Source organism: Hemicordylus capensis, chromosome 3, assembly GCF_027244095.1.
Source record: "Hemicordylus capensis ecotype Gifberg chromosome 3, rHemCap1.1.pri, whole genome shotgun sequence".
Taxonomy (NCBI): Eukaryota; Metazoa; Chordata; class Lepidosauria; order Squamata; family Cordylidae; genus Hemicordylus; species Hemicordylus capensis.
In genome coordinates this window covers 72,450,390-72,471,311 of record NC_069659.1, presented here as the reverse complement: position 1 = coordinate 72,471,311, position 20,922 = coordinate 72,450,390, and positions in this window count along the sequence as shown.

The window sequence follows — 20,922 nt, the reverse complement described above, 5'->3', positions numbered from 1 at the left end:
TGAGGCATCCTGGAGAGACTCCTGTGCCTGGGAGGCTGCTTGCAGCCTCCCAAATGGGGGCCTATTCATGCCATGGCATGCCGCGGTGACACACAAGCAACCAATGAGGTTAATGGAGCACTCTCTCCGTTAACATCATTTAAGGGAAGGGGGAATTAGGCGAGCTAGCTACCTTAGGAGCACCGGGCTTGCCTGCTAGCCCGGTGGTTCCTACAATCCCTGGAAAGCAGGCTAAACTCCCTTAGCCCGCTTTCCAGTGATCGTGGGAATAGCCTCTGTATATATTTCTAAATGATTTATCAGCTCTCTCCATAACTATTGTTAACAAAGAAGAAGAAAACACACACCCTATATTATATTATTATTATTATTATTATTATTATTATTATTATTAATCACAACAGCTGAAGTTAAACATGGTTCATGCAGGCCATCTTATCTATCAGGTTTAACCTGATAATGTCCTCATCTTATCTATCAGATACAGATAGGAGATAAACAGATTAAAGGGATGCCTGCTATGTGCTGTGCTTGGTTCCACATCATTACAGACTTAAATTAAGATGGTTGCTATATGCTAACAATTGCCTTAGTCTAAAAAGTCATGTGCTATACCAAATGATGGCTCCTCCCCTCAATTCACATGAGAGTTATATTTCTTGCCACTAATCTTCAAAGCAAGTTTAATAATTTTATTCCTCAGTTCCATGCTCAGGTAATTTTCTCTTCATATGGAGAGAAATTTTCAAATATACACAACCCATTTTTAGCAGCAAAAGTTCACTTGATTAAAAATAGTTATATTCATAGATATATGCATGTAAAAGTTACAAGCTATTCCTGGTAATCTTTTCAATGTGTAAAAAAGGAATGATTCATAACTAACTCTATTGAAATTCAATGGAATTTGAGTTTTTAATAATTTCTTCTTGGTTTACATAGGACTGTGGCTTATTGCTTTTTACAATTCCTGTTTTACTTAAAACCTTTAACTAGTCCATTGCCTTTAGGTAGGCTTCCATCACCCCAGTTTTGTGCTGCACCTTCCAACTCCTGTGTTTTGAAGCCCTTAGGGGGCATGATTTTGCTAAAATTGCAGGGAGGAGTGGAGAGTATGTAAATTTCATTAAGAGCTCCCTACATTTTCTTCCATAATTTGTGCTTTGATCAACATACAGGCTTTTCTCTAAAGCTTATTTTAAATAGCAATTCTATGGCCAAGTTTGCTCTTGAATAAAAAATGGTGTGTAAAGGAAATGTATCTGAATTAGTGAGTTGTTTGAGAGTGAGTTGTTTAAGAGTGTTGAGTTGTTTAAGAATTGTTGTAATTGTGAGTTGTTTCAGAGTGTGGTAATTTTCAGCATTCCTGTTGAGGAATCAGCTATTCTATAGTACAGAGGACACAACAGCAGAATATATTTATAGAAGTGGGGTCCCCCAGGGATCTGTACTGGGACCGGTGCTTTTTAATGTATTCATAAATGATCTAGAAGCAAGGGTAAGCAGCGACGTGGCCAAATTTGCAGATGATACCAAACTCTTCCGGGTAGTGAAATCTCAAACGGATTGTGAGCAGCTCCAAAAGGATCTCTCCAACCTGGGGGAGTGGGCGACAAAATGGCAAATGCAGTTCAATGTTAGCAAGTGTAAAGTGATGCACATTGGGACGAAAAACCCCAACTTCAAGTATATGCTGATGGGATCCGAGCTTTCGGTGACGGACCAGGAGAGGGATCTTGGGGTTGTGGTTGACAGCTCGTTGAAAGTGTTGACTCAATGTGCGGCAGCTGTGAAAAAGGCAAATTCCATGCTAGGGATCATTAGGAAGGGGATTGAAAATAAAATGGCTAACATTATAATGCCCTTATACAAAACTATGGTGCGACCACACTTGGAGTACTGCGTACAGTTCTGGTCACCACATCTTAAAAAGGACATTGTTGAACTGGAGAAGGTACAGAAAAGGGCAACCAAGATGATCAGGGGACTAGAGCACCTTTTTTATGAGGCAAGACTACAACACCTGGGGCTTTTTAGTTTAGAAAAAAGACGACTGCGGGGAGACATGATAGAGGTCTATAAAATCATGCATGGTGTGGAGAAAGTGGAGAGAGAGAGATTCTTTTCCCTCTCACACAACACTAGAACCAGGGGTCACTCCATGAAATTGATTGCCAGAAGGTCTAGGACCAACAAACGGAAGTACTTTTTCACACAACGCGTGATCCACTTGTGGAACTCTCTGCCACAGGATGTGGTGACAGCCAACAACCTGGATGGCTTTAAGAGGGGTTTGGATGACTTCATGGAGCAGAAGTCTATCAATGGCTACTAGTCGGAGGGCTGTAGGCCACCTCCTGCCTCAAGGGCATGGTGCCTCTGAGTACCAATGGAAGGGGAGTAATGGCAGGTGAGAGGGCATGCTCTCAACTCCTGACTGTAGGCTCCCAATGGCATATGGTGGGCCACTGTGCGAAACAGGATGCTGGACTAGATGGGCCTTGGGCCTGATCCAGCAGGGCTGTTCTTATGTTCTTATGTTCTAAGGTAGGCTCCCTCCCCACATTGGGTTTATTCCTTGTTTGTTTTTATAGTTCTAGCCTTCTTTTCAGTAACAACACAACTAAAGCAACCCCAAAACAGTTAAACACAATTAAAAGCAATAAAAATAATCAGTACGACTACATTAAAAATGATACAGCTGCCATAGAATTAATAGCAAAAATCAAACCAATACACTCTCCAACTGGCTGATTGGTTGGCTATATGACAAAGCTGCTTTTTAAGATATCTAAAATTACTATCAGTTGGGTTTCATGTAGAACTGCCTTTTAAATAGCTCCTTCCCCCACATTATAAAGGGTATCAGAATGTCTGTGAAAGATGTCGTGATAGATTCACATTCAATATACCCCACTATTAATCACATGGTCTAGGGGAGTATCATCTGAACCAATCCTAAGTGAGTTTAAATTTCATGCAATACTGTGCCAATGATACCTTTAGTTTTTACTGGTAGGCCTTCTCTTTCCATTAATCAAGAGTAACTGATTTATAATGTCCAACTACTTTTGCAATACAAATGGAGATAAGAATTTCTTTTGCGTCATCTGTGTTTTCATTGCATGGGCTGGTAAACCCGCCTTTCATAAATTAGACCACACCAGCCTTTCATAAATTAGAAATAGAATTATGAACTACTGGGATCTAACCTGCTTTCTGATGATGGCGGACATAATGGCCGAATTCAGGTGTAATGCGAAACCAGAATTACATGGGGCAGAGGTTGGAACTCTGTTATCGCTGAATGAGTGCAACAGTGGTTTTGCGGTGAACGCAACCTGCAGTTTGCTTTGCCAACTGTCAGTTTGAACCTTGGGTTTGCAGTAAGGTTCGCTGCCTGGACTGGAGGTTTGGCTGCCAAAGCGTTACATCCGAATGAGGACAGAACCATAAGTGTGGTTTGGTGCAGGTTTTAGAACCGCAATCACAGAGAAGGTGGCACAGACCCACCGAGGATCACACCTGCTCCATGCCTGAGGCATTTCTAACTGGCCACCTCTCCAAGCACCAGCCCTGCCCCTCCTGTCTCTAATCTAGCAATGCGGTTGCCCAGCAACAGGGATGCCACCATGTCCCATCCCAAGCTAGTCAGTCTGTCAAGAGACAAAATCACACAGGGGCATTCTCTCTTCCCACTCTGTCCCTTGGTCCCTCTTCTTGACAAGCAGGAAGGAAAGGGGAGGGGATGACAGGATGGCCAATAAGTGTTTTGCTCCCTGAGAATAAAGTGACAATGATGTATGTACACAAGCACAAGCACTCCATCTGGCAACATCAGCTGGGCACCCCCTTAGAGTGCTGGGACAGAAACAAATGATGGGGGGCAGGGCTGGGTTTATAAGGCAGCTCCAACCAGGAATTCTTGAATGGAAAGATCTGTTTTTTCACCATGATGTTGGGGAAGGTGGTCCAGCCCCTTCCCCTTGGAGGTACCTGTGCAGTCCCTAGGTGTACTCATGAGAAGGGCCAGGCAGCATGATCAGCATTGTCAACACTGAGAGAGGAGAGTCCTCATCTGGGATAATTATGGATGCTGATCCTGAATGGACTGCTCACTCATGAAAATGTAAGGTCATGAAGACACCCCCTCACAGCTAATGAAAAGAACTGTCTGTGGGGACAAAGGTGTCAAAAATAATCTCTGATAATGTGTGATGACAAAACAACCCCTTCTCCCAAGTACATCTCTCTTATGAAGGAGTCAGGTCATATCAATCCAGGTTGCTCTACTCAGGAAAATGGCAGGGATGGGTACCGTGGCAACTGCTCTCCCTGTCTTGGCAACTGCCGCCAACTAACTGTCAAAGCGTGCCCCATGCCAGCCCATCCTCCCATGTGGTCATGTGCACCTTTGCTTGTGCCCTGAAATGGTGGACTAATTTCCTATGGTTGCAGGAAATTTGGGCACCCTCATCCTGCAAGCGGAGCAGGAGTGTGGTTTGGTCTGCATGGATTGCTTTGCTGTGGTGAGCCCTCGCAAGAGCATCCCGGGTCATGGCAGGACAGATTCCACCACCCCAGATCCTTTGCACTTCCTCAAATACAGAACCCCTTCTAGGAAGGCATCATGTTCCCTTCCCTTTCCTGAGTAACAGGCAAATAGTGCCCCCCAAGTTACCCCCCCCACACACACACACAATCTTGTTTGTGAGGAACAGTCTTGTTTCAGGGCTCTTTGAAGGTGGGCAGAGTAATCGCTGTCACAAGAAGCACTGGCATGTTATGGCATTTAAAGGGATTTTAATGCCCTTTCCATGCTGAGTGCAGACAGACTGTTCCAAAAAGGCACAATAATGCTCAGCACGCCCCCTTCATGATTGTGGCCAATTGCAGGTGGTCTTGTGACATGCTGATGTTTTGCTCACAGTCTGGCGACGCAAGTGCTACAAAGCTTGCTGGGATTGGCCTCGGCGGACGAGGAAGAGGAAGGGGTTCCCATCTCCTGAAACTGTAGGTTGCTGTACCGTGGCTGGACAAATGTCTGCAATGCAATTTACATTGCAGTCTCTGGTTTCATGTTATATGTGTAAATGTAACCAATGAAGAAAAATTACTGGGAAATGAGGAAAATTAATAGGAGAATTAAAGGACTTCTCATTTCAATGAGATGGGACTTCTTTGAGAAATTTTCCTCATAATGTCAGTCAAAGAGTCCAAGAAAAGGTGTATTATTGACACGCAAACCTGGCCTACATTCTAGCTGAGACCAAAGGGGGGGGGGAATGTATTTTTTTAAACACAAATTTTAAAAATTAGTTTCTGTCACCAAATTTCCCCAGAATTTATTTTTCTCCTATGGATCAATGTATAGATTACAACCTGAAAAGACAAGACCTTCAGTGTGTTGACTTCAGTATCGCTTTTTTACATGAGGAACTTATTAAGTTATTTAAACATAATAAAAACTACTGACATTTAACTGGAATCCCATTTGAAAGTGGCCCAGTGAGAACTTTATCTCTCAGATTTAAATATGTCATTTGGCCCTAAGGGCTGAAACATGATATGGACACCATCTTATGCCCATTTTAAACACAGCTTTTAAAAGGGGGAGCTATCTGGTATGCAACTTGCTTTAAGATTGGTGATATTCTCCATGTCTCCACAAGAGCCAGAAAAGTTTTTGGTTGTACTGCAATGGAAAAAGTTATGCAATCTAAAGGACAAGTTGGTGTGCACAAACAGAACTCACAAAATGTATCTTTGTCTGTTCTGCATCATAAATGACATTGTTCACCAACACTTCTGAGATGTGACAACACAATCTGACCCTGAGAAAAGGCAGCATTTGGTTCCTTAGTCATCTGTTCTAGGCAGTTACAAAACAGATGTCCTTTCTTGGCAGTAATGGTGTCCTTTTTCTTTGTTCCTTCCTTACTTCCTTCTAGGAACGAAGGGCTTGGCCCAGATGGTATTCTTTGAAGCTTTAATACTAGCTGAGTGCATAGCTGAATTACAGTTTGTGCCATCCAATCTTTATTTCCCCACCCCCCATGTTTCATACAGTATAATATTATTTCTTACATGCTTGATCTAATTAGTTTAGCTCTAAGATAGAACAGGCTGTTCAGCTTCAAGATACATGTTTTAAACTCCTCATAAGCCAAGGTGTCATAGTCAATGTATATATTTTATTAACAGTAATAATGAATACTGTCAATCAAGATATTAGATATTGTGACAAGTGTCCTCCCACCAGATAAGTTTCCAAACAGCAGAGAGTTTATATTATTGGTGCAAGAAGTTTGCAATCATGAATGCTTAACTGGTCTACTCTTTTGTTAGCCAGATAACTTCTCTACTCTTTAGGCAGATAACTGACTAATAAATCCAGAGGCAGTTGATGTTTCTAATCGTGAGTTAATGATTTATTTATTTATTGGATTTCTATGCTTTTCAACTGACCCAAGTCCTCAAAGTGGCTTACAAATGGTTGAGAGAGATCACCCTGGAGGAGGAATTCAGAAGAATCCTGTAAGAACGCATGTATCTTTCACTTGACAGGAGAAGCTGATGTGCAAGTATGATACATCTTCCTTTCTCCAACCCACCAGCCAGGGATATCTGAGTGGTGAGTGGTGGTGGTTCTGGTTATCATGCCTAGCTTAAACCTTAAGATACATTCTCATACTGTATATCCGATTTCAAGTGCTCCTTTTCATCATAACTGGGTCTCAGAACGAGTCTGTGATACTTGCCTGAAAAACCAGTGCTCTGAAATACATCATAGAATGGAAAATACAAGGCTAGAAGTAGGGATGTGCAAAAAATTTCGGGCACAGAACGATCTGTGCCCGAAACGAACAATTTCGGGTGATTCGGGGCCGAACTGAATCACCCCCGATGTCCCCCGAATTTTTTCGGACATGAGCCGAATCACCCGAATTTCGGGCAAAAAAAATTCGGGTGATTTGGTTCATGGTTGATTTTTGGCGATTTTTTAAAGTTTTAGTGACTTTGGGGCAGTTCGGGGGCATAGCATGGGATTTGGGCAAAAGGAGTGGGGTGGCGTGGTAGCGCCTAATGAGTGCAGGCTACCACCCCAATTTCAGGGGGATTGGGCAAAGGGCTGATTTTTGGTAAATTTCTGAAAATTTAATGTCTTTGGGGCAGATTGGGGCATATTGGGGCAGAAAGTGGGGGCTGGGGCAGAATAGTGGGGTGGGGTGGTAGTGCCTAATGGGTGCAGGCTACCACCCCAATTTCAGGGGGTTTGGACAAAGGGGTGATTTTTTGAGAATTTTTGAAGTTTTGGTGACTTTGGGGCAGTTTGGGGGCAGAAAGTGGATCTGCCCCAAAAGAGTGGGGTGGGGTGATAGTGCCTAATGGGTGGAGGATACCACACCAATTTCAGGGGGATTGGGCAGAGGGCTGATTTTTTGAGAATTTTTGAAGTTTGGGTGTCTTTGGGGCAGATTGGGGGCAGAAAGTGGATCTGAAGTTTTTTCTGAGGTGTGAATTCTCATTCTATCATAGCAAATGAGATTTTTTTCAATTAAACAACTCTCATGACCCCACTTTCACTTTTTCACACTTTCCTTTACTATGAATAATATGAGGAAGTAATCACTTTAGCACACTTCACCTTATGAAGACAAACCTCATACAAATAAATTCACCATAATTCACCCCTCTGCCCAATCACTCTTAAACTGGGGATGGGTGGTAGCCTCCAGCCATCAGGCACTATCTACCAGCCCACCCCACTCCTTTGGGGCAGATCCACTTTCTGCCCCCAATCTGCCCCAAAGACACCCAAACTTCAAAAATTCTCAAAAAATCAGCCCTCTGCCCAATCCCCCTGAAATTGGTGTGGTAGCCTCCACCCATGAGGCACTACCACCCCACCCCACTCTTTTGGGGCAGATCCACTTTCTGCCCCCAAACTGCCCCAAAGTCACCAAAACTTCAAAAATTCTCAAAAAATCACCCCTTTGTCCAAACCCCCTGAAATTGGGGTGGTAGCCTGCACCCATTAGGCACTACCACCCCACCCCACTATTCTGCCCCAGCCCCCACTTTCTGCCCCAATATGCCCCAATCTGCCCCAAAGACATTAAATTTTCAGAAATTTACCAAAAATCAGCCCTTTGCCCAATCCCCCTGAAATTGGGGTGGTAGCCTGCACTCATTAGGCGCTACCACCCCACCCCACTCCTTTTGCCCAAATCCCATGCTATGCCCCCGAACTGCCCCAAAGTCACTAAAACTTTAAAAATTCACAAAAAATCAGGACTTTGCCCAATCCCCCTGAAATTGGGGTGGTAGACTCTACCCATTGGGCACTACCACCCCATCCCAAAATTTTGCCCCTGGGCCCCTTTTTACCCCCCCGAATCGATTCGGATTCGGATTCGGATTAAATCCGAATCCGAACCGAATCAAGGGTGATTCGGGTGACCCAGATTCGGGCACAAAACAGAACGGGGGTGATTCGGCTCGGGTCCGAGCCGAATCACCCGAAAATCTGAATTGCACACCCCTAGCTAGAAGCAAAACAAATCAGCCAACAGTTACATAAATGTCTTAAAAATCTTCAGCCAGAGGAGTGCCAGAAGAATACAAATGTTTTCCAGGCCAGGCTTTGTATTTTCCAGAATACAAATGTTTCCCATCTCGTGCCATACAAATTCAGCTTTCTATTGTCTTTAGTCTAGACTTCAGCAGCACAAGGAACAGCCTCCTATATTGCCATGACCCATTTCTGCATTCACTTGGATAAACTGCCTACCTGCTGTGGAAGTTTAGGAATGATTGTACCTTTGTTTTACATGCATGTTTGATTTAAGCAAAAAATCCTAGAGCTGCATTTAATCTTTGAGAAAAGGGTGCACTTGCTCACACTTTATATGTGCTTTATGAGTGCTTAGACACACGTCTAAATAAATAAATAAATAAATAAATAAATAAATAAATGTATCCCGCAGATAAACCTTAAACAGACTGACAAACAGACAGATAACTTTGACACACCTATGCTCTTTACCAAAATGGTACAGAAAATATACCAGAAATGTTTACATAGAAACATTTTTCCTATCATGGGTTAAATGTTCCATAGCAATTTTTAACAATATAGTAAATTAAACATTCTATAGTAACCTGCAGTTGGGTTTGTTGTTCTACAGCGGAAACACTTGTTCTAGAAATATAGTGGAATATGGGACAAAAACTGGAAGGGTTGGAGAGACAGAATTAATGAGGAAGTGTTGACAGAGAATCGCTTGAGTTATTGAGCCACAAAATGCTGCTCTGCTCTCCTGCTGATCACTGCCTTGCTTGCCCCAGCCCTGGGCCAGAGCCCTCTGTCACTGCCTCTCCTCCTCCCTGCTGCTGCACTGCCCTTCTTGCCTGTTCCTTCTGACTGCTCCTAGGCATGACAGGAGGCTCAGGGGGAGCAGTGTGACAGGTAATGGACTCAGGAGAATTGCGGGGAGAGGAGGAATGCCAGGCAGTATAACAACAGAGAGGAAGAGGGGTGGTGGCAGGGACTAACAGCATGCAAGTCGGGTGATGTCTGCAGCGGGGATTTAATTAGCATCAATCCAGCAACTGTGAGTAACTTCTGCTAAGTTCTAGTGCAGTGGTCCCCAACCTGGGTTCCTCCAGAGGTTGCTGAACAATAACTCCCCAGCATCTCCAGCTACAATTTATTATGGCTGGGGATGCTGGGAGTTGTACTTCAGCAACATCTGGAGGAACCTAGGTTGGGAACCACTGGTTAAAATAATGGAGCTTCACCTTAGAATACTAAAGAGGAGCAAACAGAATCAAAAGGCCATAGACCTCTTCAGATGTTATTCATCCCCTCGGCACTCACACTTCCAGCTGGAAAAGCATGAATGAAGTCCCACCCAGGAGCTGTCACTCACCTCTTCTGCTGGAAACTCATGGGAGCTATTCACACGATTTTAGAAAATCAGGCTAGCCTCCGCTAGTCCAATTTTCTACAATCGTGAAAACCAGCGGGATTGCAGCCGAGCCCAGTGGTTCTTGAGCGGGTAACTCGCTCAAGTAGCCCTTCCCTTAAACCAGGTTTGCGGAGCAAGCACTCCACAAACCCGTTGTTTAAAAAATTGTGAGTAGCTGTGGCACAGCGCCACGCCATGGTTACTCATGAGTAGACCCCCCCAGTGGGAGGCTGAAAAGCAGCCTCCCGGCTTGGGGGTCTCCCCAGTATGCCCTGTGCACTCACGGTGCCCCCAAACTCCCCAACCCCTGCTGGCTCCGTCACGGAGCTGGCAATCGTGTTGGCGGCCGATCTGGCTGCCCAGGGCTCTTGCCCTGATTGTCTGCAGGGAGAGGGGGCTTAGCCTGCTCTCTCCGCTGAGCTTCCCAAACCAGGTCTCGCTGATCTTAAGACCCAGCTCATGATTAGAGAGCTGTTTGTGTGAAGGGGGAAGCATCAGAACTGTGATGGCCAATGCTTCTGTTAGCAGCAACCTCAGGTGATTCAACTTACTGCTCACAAAAGCCCCAGCCTTCCCAGTTACAGCGTCTCAGGCAGGGATTTTCCCCATCACCTAATACCTTTTAATTGGATGTGCAGGGACTGAACCTGAGATCTTCAGCATGTACTAAGTATATGCTTAGCTATGTTTTTCCTTCTCCAAAGGGGGGAAATAGCCAGCAAGGAAATAAAATAACCTGTTCGCTCATGAAGCTGTGCTGCCTCCCTGTGTACTGATGGGTGCATGCTGGGAATATGCAACAGTCCCAGGACAGAAATGTCATGTAGAGCAGGCCTGGGCACTGGGTGGTGATGGCATTATATCATGCTGCAGGCCAGCTTGCTTCTCTTTGCTAGCTGTAGTGATTGGGGAGGCCGTGGAGCCAACTGTGGGATGAAGTGAGGGAGGAGGGAGGGCCTCAGTGGCTGTTGAGGGTCAGGTGAGCCTGAGGCAGAGGCTGCAGCGATGGTGGTGACCCATCAAAAAATGTGAACACAGGCCGCTGCCAACATCACTGCGTCACTGATGTTGAGGAAAGATATCTGAATACACGCAGCCAATAATAACTGCACATTTATTGCACTCTAATCTGAGAATTTTAGAATACCTTAACAGCCTTGTCTGTAAACAAACAAACCCAAACAACCTTTTTCTTTCTTTTAAACATGGTGAGATTTCATTTTCCAACTTCATGAAGTACCTTTGAGAATTCAGTAGTGGTTTAATTCATTCGATCCATGTTAGCTGATATTTTATGCTTAACCATTAGCCCTACATTTATTTTGTGCATGCTTACAATCACTCCATAGAAGACATTGCTGAATTAGGCCATGTTCCTTAAATGCAAAAAGCTAAAGTAAGCTCTGAGAGTATGAACTTCAATGTCAAGCTGTGAATCTACACTTTTTAAAAGTAGAAACAATTAGGAGACTCCATTTTAGCTGCCTGGAGGTGATTAGACAGAGAAAAAAACAACTAGAGCAAATAGAAAGAAAATCACCATGAACTCCATTAGGTGCAGATTACAACACTTTCACATTACATTTTCTGTCTCTGTTGCCTTTGCCATATTAACCATGAGAGACCCAACTGTGTCCAATACTCTCCTTTGAAATCAGCATGCTGCAGCTAGACCCTATTAGCACCATGTGTTTGCAAGATAAAAGGCTTCCCCCCAAAAATCGAATTACCATGAGCATCATTCAACTGAGGCAGATGAAAACTTTTATGTTCTAGAGTTACTCATTATTCATTGATGGTTATGTTTAGGTGATGCCACATCTGTATCAAAATGAATGAACTCTAGCTGTACAATAAAAGGTTCAGCAAGGACACCTTTTTAGAACATAAGAACAGCCCTGCTAGATCAGGCCCAAGGCCCATCTAGTCCAGCATCCTGTTTTGCACAGTGAGCCACCAGATGCCACTGGAAGCCTACAGGCAGGAGTTGAGGGCATGCCCTCCCTCCTGCTGTTACTCCTCTGCAACTGGTAATCAGAGGCATCCTGCCTTTGAGGCTGGAGGTGGCCTATAGCCCTCCAACTAGTAGCCATTGATAGACCTCTCCTCCATGAAGTTATCCAAACCCCTCTTAAAGCCATCCAGGTTGTTGGCTGTCACCACATCTTGTGGCAGAGAATTCCACAAGTTGTTTATGCGTTCTGTTAAAAAGTACTTCAATTTGTTGGTCCTGTATTGAAGGAGCTACACTGCCTGCCGATGTATTTCCGGGCAAAATACAAGGTGCTAGTTATAACCTATAAAGCCATAAACAGTTTGGGCCCTGGGTATTTAAGAGAACGCCTTCTTCGTCATGAACCCCACCACCCACTGAGATCTGCTGGAGAGGTCCGTCTGCAGTTGACACCGGCTTGTCTGGTGGCAACTCAGGGATAGGCCTTCTCCACTGCTGCCCCAAGGCTTTGGAATGCGCTCCCTAGTGAAATAAGAGCCTCCCCATCTCTGAGAGCTTTTTAAATGTCTTTAAAGACACATCTCTTCACCCAGGCTTTTAATTAATATTGTTTTAATGGTTTTAATGCTGTGTTAAAATATTCTTTTAAAAAATTTAAATTGTTGTAATGTTGTTGTTTTTTCATTTTTGTCTTAACTAATGTTTTACTTTGTGTTTTTTTTCCAGTTGTAAACTGCCCAGAGATGTAAGTTTTTGGTGGTATAAAAATGTTTTAATAAATAAATAAAATAATAAATAATAAATTTCATGGGATGTCCCCTGGTTCTAATGTTATGTGAGAAGGAGAAGAATTTCTCTCTATCCACTTTCTCTACACCATGCATGATTGTATAGGCCTCTATCATGTCTCCCCAAAGTTGTCTTTTTTCTAAACTAAATAGACCCAGGTGTTGTAGCCTTGCCTCATAAGGAAGGTGCTCTAGGCCACTGATCATCTTGGTTGCCCTCTTTTGCACCTTTTCCAGTTCTACAATGTCATTTTTTAGATGTAGTGACCAGAATTGTACACAGTACTCCAGGTGTGGTCACACCATAGATTTGTATAAGGAAATTATAATATTAGCAGTTTTATTTGCAATCCCCTTCCTAATGATCACTAGCATGGAATTGGCTTTTTTCACAGCTGCCGCACATTGAGTTGACACTTTCAAATGAGCTGTCCACCACAACCCCAAGATCCCTCTCCTGGTCAGATCTCATCAGGGTATACTTGTAGTTGGGGTTTTTCATCCCAATGTGCATCACTTTACACTTGCCAACATTGAACCGCATTTACCATTTTGTCACCCACTCACCCAGTTTGGAGAGATCCTTTTGGGGTGCCTCACAATCTGTTTTGAATTTCACTACCCAAAAGAGTTTGTTATCATCTGCAAATCTGGCCACCTTGCGCTTACCCCTCCTTCTAGATCATTTATGAATAAATTAAAAAGCACCGGTCCCAGTACAGATCCCTGGGGGACCCCACTTCTTACTTCCCTCCATTGTGAAAACTCTCCAGTTATACCTATCCTCTGTTTCCTGTCTTTCAACCAGTTAGCAATCCACACATTTACTTGTCCCCTTATCCCATGACTGCTAAGCTTTCTCAGGAGTCTTTGATGAGGAACTTTGTCAAAAGCTTTTTGGAAGTCCAGGTATACTGTGTCAACTGCCCTGGAGTGGGCAGCCATGCTGGATCCCTTCTCAATGCTGATGCAGCAGAATTTTATCTTCCTGCATTCACTTCAGATATCAGTGCTAATAGAACCTTACTCACATATTGAGGCTATTCTCATGACCAGCAAAAAATGAGCTAGGCTCTCCTAGCCCGATTTTTGCTGGTCATGTAAACCACTGGGCTCGCAAGCCCAGCCCAGACCCGCCTCATTATGTTCACCACATGCACGTTTGTTATCAGTGTACGTCATTGACACATTATGTTCAACTCATGTACAGCACACTTCCTGAGCCTCTTCTCACGGCCAGTGAGAAGGGCTCCAGAGCAGGTTGCAGGGAAGGTGGGTTAGACTTACCTTCCTCACAGATGACTGCTCCCACTGTGCTGGGCACACTCCCTGTGAACCCAGACCATTCCCTGCATGCTCAGGGCCATCCCGGCCCCTGGAAATACCATAATACACCATGGGAGTGCAAGGTGTATCATGGGAATCCCCCTCCCCTCCCCAGGCTCCCCGCAGTCTGGCAGAAGCCATGAATAAAAAAATTGAGTTAGGAGAGCACTCATTTTCCTAACCCTGTTTTGAGGGAAGGTTACTTAGGCAGGTTTGCCACCATGTTGCTGCCAGGATCAGGCATGATCCCAGTGGTTCATACATGCATGGAAAACCGGGCTGGGCTCACTTAGCCCAGTTCTGCACGCATGTGTGAACAGCCTCCCTGTCTGTACCCTGGCTCTGAGAAGGCCCATACTTAGGTTCACTTTTAAAATGAACACATTCATACAAAAACACATATACAGTATATGCAGATATTCCTGTTCACTCAGTAGGTGTCTTCACAAGAATGTGTGCCCACAAAGTGTCCCCACAATGAGAAAGCTTAGGCTGGGCTCCATCATCAGCCACGCCATATTGTGTACAGGATAACATCAATACAATCAATTTTAAATAACCTTCAGGAAACCCTGATGTGGGTCCAGGCATGGATCATGCCACACATGATGAGAAATGTTGCTGGTGTCAGCATGATGTCAACAATATATCTATCACCATCCACAAATCAGATTGGTCCTAGAATCTTTCTGTAGCTCATCATGTTCCCATGGCATCACATTCTGGCCTGATAGTGTTGATGGGGCCCAGTGTGGATGTCAAGCAGTGCATGGGTGGCCAATCCCCCCTTACCTCCCACCTAGTTGCTGTACTGTGAACAGTAGCTACATCTGTTCAACAGTAGCTACATGACAGTATGCAAGTTTGGATGGTGACGACATATGTACAAAGTTGTCCCATCACCTGGCTGTCATAGTCACAACCTAGTTCCAATGCAGGACCAGCAATAGTTAATTGGATGTAGGGCAAGACTACATAGAACTGGTGGAGAACATACTGGACCGGGTCTCATGATCAGTGAGACCCATTTTTTCCGAGTGCACGGGGAGGAAGCCGGCTCCAATTGCCAGCTCCGTGACGGAGCCAGCAGGGGCTAGGGAGCTCAAGGGCCACGCGGCCCACAGAAGCTCCAGCATGCCCTGCTGCGGCTACTCACAATCAGATAGCCCAGGTTTGTGGAGCGCAAACCCGGGCTAAGGGGAGGGGTACTTGAGTGGGTTACCCGCTCTAGAACCACTGGGCTCATAGCTGAGCCCGGTGCTTCTCACGATCAGCAAAAATCAGGCTAGCGGAGGCTAGCCCGATTTTTGCTGATTGTGAGAATAGCCCCACTGTGTTGAGACAGATCCTCCCCTTGCATAATGTAATGGAAAATCAGGTAAGAGAGTTGGAGTGACTGCTAAGCAAGCATACACTTGATTGTGCTATTAAGTCTTTAAAATTATGAACTCATATGTGGAGTATGGAACATTACTCATCTATAGCATGGTTATATATTTGTATAGTGTATATAAATTTCCTCAGCAGAATAAAAACTAGCAATAGATTATTCAGTAAAGCCACCTCATATTGATTGTTTTTAAATAGGGTTCTTCAGCAAAGCTTCACATCTCTATGGTTCTCAAGCTCAATTTCAACCCTTACAGATATGAGTCAAGAGGTTTTTTCACATTTTAGAAACAGGGAATGGAAATCACTGTAAAGTGATCATTGCTTAACCTGAGAGGTTTTTGACTTAACCTCAGGCTGGTGATGATTAACTGAAAACCCAGTTTCTGATCAGCAGGTAAGCCTACTTTAGCTCTTGCCTACCTTAGCGAAAGCTCTTACAGTGAGGCTGTTCTTACGATCAGCCGAAACCAGCCTTGGAAAGCCGGGCCCAGTCTTTACTGATTATAATAACCACCACAAGCCGTGTGTCTCCTGGTGGCAGTGCGTCAGCAAACCCTGCAAAGAGGCCAGCCCCTTAAATAAGGTTAAGAGAGCAAGTGGGATTTAAACCCATTTTTAAAATCATCTGCTGGCCCCAGCTGGTTGCAGCCAGGACTGGGAAACTGCAGCTCCCAGCCAGGGCCAGGGGGATCTCCATAATGCCCTGCACACACTAGTGCAGGGAATTACAGGAGTTCCCGGGGTGGGGAGATGCTCCCAGCCCCCCCAACCCTCCACACTGCCTGAGGAGGCAGCTGCATGTCTGGCTTTGCGATCTGTGTGCCCAGGCTCTTCGAGAGGATGGTCTGTGGGGAGTTATGCTTTTGAAGGCTTCTTCCACTCACCCATTTTGAGCCCTTTCTCTGATCATAAGAAAGGGCTCTATGTGTCGTATCCCTGGTGCTAATGCTTCTTGGAGTCAGTCCTATCAAGCCATGCCTGTTCCAGAACCTGCTACTTGGCTATGTAGTCCATAGACTACATTGAACTATCCCCCACCCTCCTTCTTGGGACCAGCCCAAGGAAGATCAATTCTTCTGAATTCCACCTCTGCAAGAACCCTTCATGGTTCCAGTCAAGCGGATGAACAATCATCCTGTCCTAGGGCCCAGTACCCTGTTTGTCCAGGTTTACTACTCTGTAAAATCAGTACATGCAGCAGAATGGGGCAATAATCCATCCATTCTATTCTAACAGAGAAAAAATGCATTTGTGTCATAATTGAGCTGTGAGCCGCCCTCCGCGGCGCGGCTGATTTGGCCCAGCCCCCTCCTTTGCAAGGAGCACGCGGGGCTGGGAGCTGGCCCTGATAGGCCCAGCCCACTTCTGGGGGCAGGGGCGGAAGCGAGGCGGCAGCCAGCACGCCTGCGCCAGCTCAGTCCTCCTCAGGCAAGCAGGGAAGGAGGACATGCTGGCGCAGAGCTCCTGGGCCGACCACGTGGCCTAGCTCCCAGAGAGCGGGCCGGCAGCCGGAGCCCAGGCGGAGGGTTGAGTTACGACCTGTCCGCCATCAGCTGGGGGCCCACACGCCGCTCGGCGACGGCGGAGAGTCGGGCTAGCTGCCCGCCCGCCACTACAGTGCCGAGGCCGCTGACGGTGGCCAGGAGCGAGCAGTTTCGGCAGCTGGGGACGGCGGCAGAGGCCTGAGCGGTGGTGGAGGCCAGGAGGCCAGGAGCGGCAACAGAGGCCCGAGCGGCGGCGGCTGCCCGAGCGGCGGTGGCTTAGGCCCCGCCGCCGATGGTAACGGGGCTGGGCAAGCCGGGATCGTTGGGGTGGCCGCCACGGGCCGGGTTTGCCAGGTCATCGGCTGAGGCTTTTAAGCCTCGCTACTCCAGGTCAGCGGCTGAGGCTTTCAAGCCTCACTACTCCAGCGGGCCGATCGTCCCGGTAAAGGGCGGCCCGCCGTGGGCCGGGGTAGCGGCCGAGGGTTCTATGCCTTGCTGCTACATGGGACCCATAGAGGGCGGCCCGCTGCAGGCCGGGTTATCAGCTGATGCTTTTAAGCCTCACTGCTCATCACGTTACACTCCCTCCCCTCTAACAGGAGATAACTTCTCCTCCGCTACCTTTCATGGATCTTGCAACGGGTCTTCCTCATCAAATTGTCCCTGAGTGCCACTGTCAGGGGAGATAGTGGCAAAGGGCCCTGCTAATTTTGCAAAGAGGCACCTTTTTAATGTGGGACAGTGGTGAAAACTATATTATGCAATTTGTATTCCAGACAAGTTGTGGGGAATGGTTCCAGTGAGAGGTATATCCTTGATATATGAACTCCTGCATATATATTTAACAAAGGACTATAGTATGTGTCCTGTGTCTTTAAATGCCAATCAAGAACCAGAGCCCTGTAATGCTGTTCAGGCCTTGTAGGGAATGGGAATTGCAGGGGGATAAAGGTGTTGGTGTGGCAGGGGAACTACCTTCTTCCTCTTCTATTCATTCGACCTTCCTCTCTTGTGCCAGGCATACAACTCCAGACCGTCAGAACTGGGGCTTGCCTCCACTGGCCATGAATCTGCACAATTCATTGCTGGAAGGGAGAAGCTTGTCTGGAGAATAGGAAACAGATTTAACGTACGTAACTTTGCCCCCTTTTTAATGTGGGACTCCCTTGTTTGGCAGGGAGAGAGTAACCAGCCTCTGCCAATGAAATACTAGCAAAGAGCCCTGCTAACTTGGCAAAAGGGCACCTGTTAATGTGGGACCCCCTTTTAGGTGGGACTCTCTTTGCTTAGCAGGGAGAGATTAACTAGCCCCTAGTAGCTCCAGGGTGGCCAAGTCTCTGCAAACGCAGATCTTCTCCTGTATAAAAGGCTATGTGAAAGCAAACTGCGGGAAGGGGGAGACTTTGAAGCCCACACAGCAAATATCTTAGAGATTAACAGGCTTTTAAAGAGTGACCAATGTGAATTGAATGAAACTATTCTCATTGGGGCAATCCTACAATCCCCGCCTAAAAGTCTTGAACCCCTAATTCTCGCTCTTGAACTGCCTCATGGTGAACTGAAGGTTAATTCTGTCGGGTCCAGTCTGAGAAACTTTAATATAAAGTTGCAGCAGGAGAAATTTGAAAGCGATGGGACTCTGGCACTTTTCAGCAGGCGAAGTAATCCTAGGATTAGCAAGCGAAGTAGCCTCAGTGACTCATCAGCATATCCAAAGAGTGGGAAACTTAGGGGGCACAGACCTGGTCACCATGGCAATGAAGTAAACACAGGGATGAGTCATGGCGACAAACAAAGTTGTTAGCGGCTATCTTATGTTTCTTTTAGATGGTGAACCCTTCCAGGGCAGGAAGTCATCTTGTTAATTTATTATTTCTAAGGCGAGCTGCCCTGAACCATTTTGGAAGGGTCTTTCTCATCAAAATTGCCCCTAAGTGCCACTGCTAAAGAAGATAGTGGCAAAGGCCCCTACGAACGGCCAAATTTGCAGAGGATACCAAACTCTTCCGGGTAGTGAAATCCAAAACAGATTGTGAGCAGCTCCAAAAGGATCTCTCCAAACTGGGGGAGTGGGCGACACAAAATGGCAAATGCGGTTCAATGTTATCAAGTGTAAAGTGATGCACATTGGGACGAAAGACCCCAAGTATAGGCTGATGGGATCCTTGGGGTTGTGGTGGACAGCTCGTTGAAAGTGTCGACTCAATGTGCGGCAGCTGTGAAAAAGGCAAATTCCATGCTAGGGATCATTAGAAAGGGGATTGAAAATAAAATGGCTAACATTATAATGCCCTTATACAAAACTATGGTGCGACCACACTTGGAGTACTGCGTACAATTCTGGTCACCACATCTTTAAAAAGGACGTTGTTGAACTGGAGAAGGTACAGAAGAGGGCAACCAAGATGATCAGGGGCCTGGAGCACCTTTTACACCTGGGGCTTTTAGTTTAGAAAAAAGATGACTGTGGGGAGACATGATAGAGGTCTATGTGATCATGCATGGCATGGAGAAAGTGGAGAGAGAGAGATTCTTTCCCTCTCACGCAACACTAGAACCAGGGGTCACTCCACGAAATCGATTGCCAGGAGGTCTAGGACCAACAAGCGGTAGTATTTTTGCACAACGCGTGATCCGCTTGTTGAACTCTCTGCCACGGGATGTGGTGATAGCCAACAACCTGGATGGCTTTAAGAGGGGTTTGGATGACTTCATGGAGGAGAGGTCTAATGGTGGCTACTAGTCGGAGGGCTGTGGGCCACCTCCAGCCTCAAGGGCAGGGTGCCTCTGAGTACCAGTTGCAGGTGAGTAATGGCAGGTGAGAGGGCATGCCCTCAACTCCGTCTGTGGCTTCCAGCAGCATCTGGTGGGCCACTGTGTGAAACAGGATGCTGGACTAGATGGGCCTTTGTTATGAACAGTCTATAACATATCAGAACTAGAGGTATCAGACTCAGAAGTATGGTGAAATATAGGCCTGTGTCTGACTCCATTTTATAGTAAGAAATGAAATGATACCTGAACTCTGGCACCCAGGTCAAACTGCTCTCTGGAGCAGGAGACAATATAGCTTTGTGTTGCAAAATGGATATGCAAGGGAACACAAAAGCCAGGTCTGAATGCTGAATGCTGTAATCCATATGCTAATACCACTGGCTTCCAAGTGTCTGTGAAAGGAGCCAGGGGGCTGATTCCTCCCCCCCCTTCCTATTAGTGTTAAATCTTTGTCAGTGATTTGTATTGTTCTCCATGGAAGTTCAACATAGCCAAATGCATACAGAGATCCGTCTGTAGATTTTAATCACACCTCACTGATGCTACATATGTATTGAATGTCTCACGCACATATATGTTACTTTAAATATAATTACACACTAGATAAGAGGTACACAAGAAGTAAGAATGGCTGTCTCACATCCAAATGGGATCAATTCCATTACTAACTCTGAATTTTAACACCTTCTGGGGGCCAGACTGCCAAGATGTAATTTGCAGCATCTTAGATGCAGATTTGCTGCGGGCAATGTCCCCCTCCCTCCCTTCCTGAAGCGCACAGCGTTTACAAAGGATGAGATTCAGAGATCTCTCTGAATCTAGCCGATATCCTGAATAATTAAGATTTTGTTCAGAAGGTAGCAGCGGATTATCACCTCTTGGACACACAGGAAAAGAGGAGATCTTTGAACAGATTCTATTCAAGGATCAAAGAGAAAATCACTATAAGAATGAGGCTTTTTGAGACAGAGAGTCAGCAATCTTTGCCTACAGCAAAGCTGCTCACAAGATCCCAGAGTTTGCTGCTAAAGCTGCGGGGCTAAGCAGAAACTCTGTTCATGAACAGAAACTACAGCAATGCCTGAGTTCTGCTGCCCTAGCTGCCTGATCTGAAGCAACTGCACAGCTCCTGTCTCCGCCAGCGCCTCACTCCTTCAACTGAAGTGATTCTTCTCTCTCCAGCCTCGGTTCCTGGTAAATATGCTGCTTGCTGCTTGGGATCCACTCAT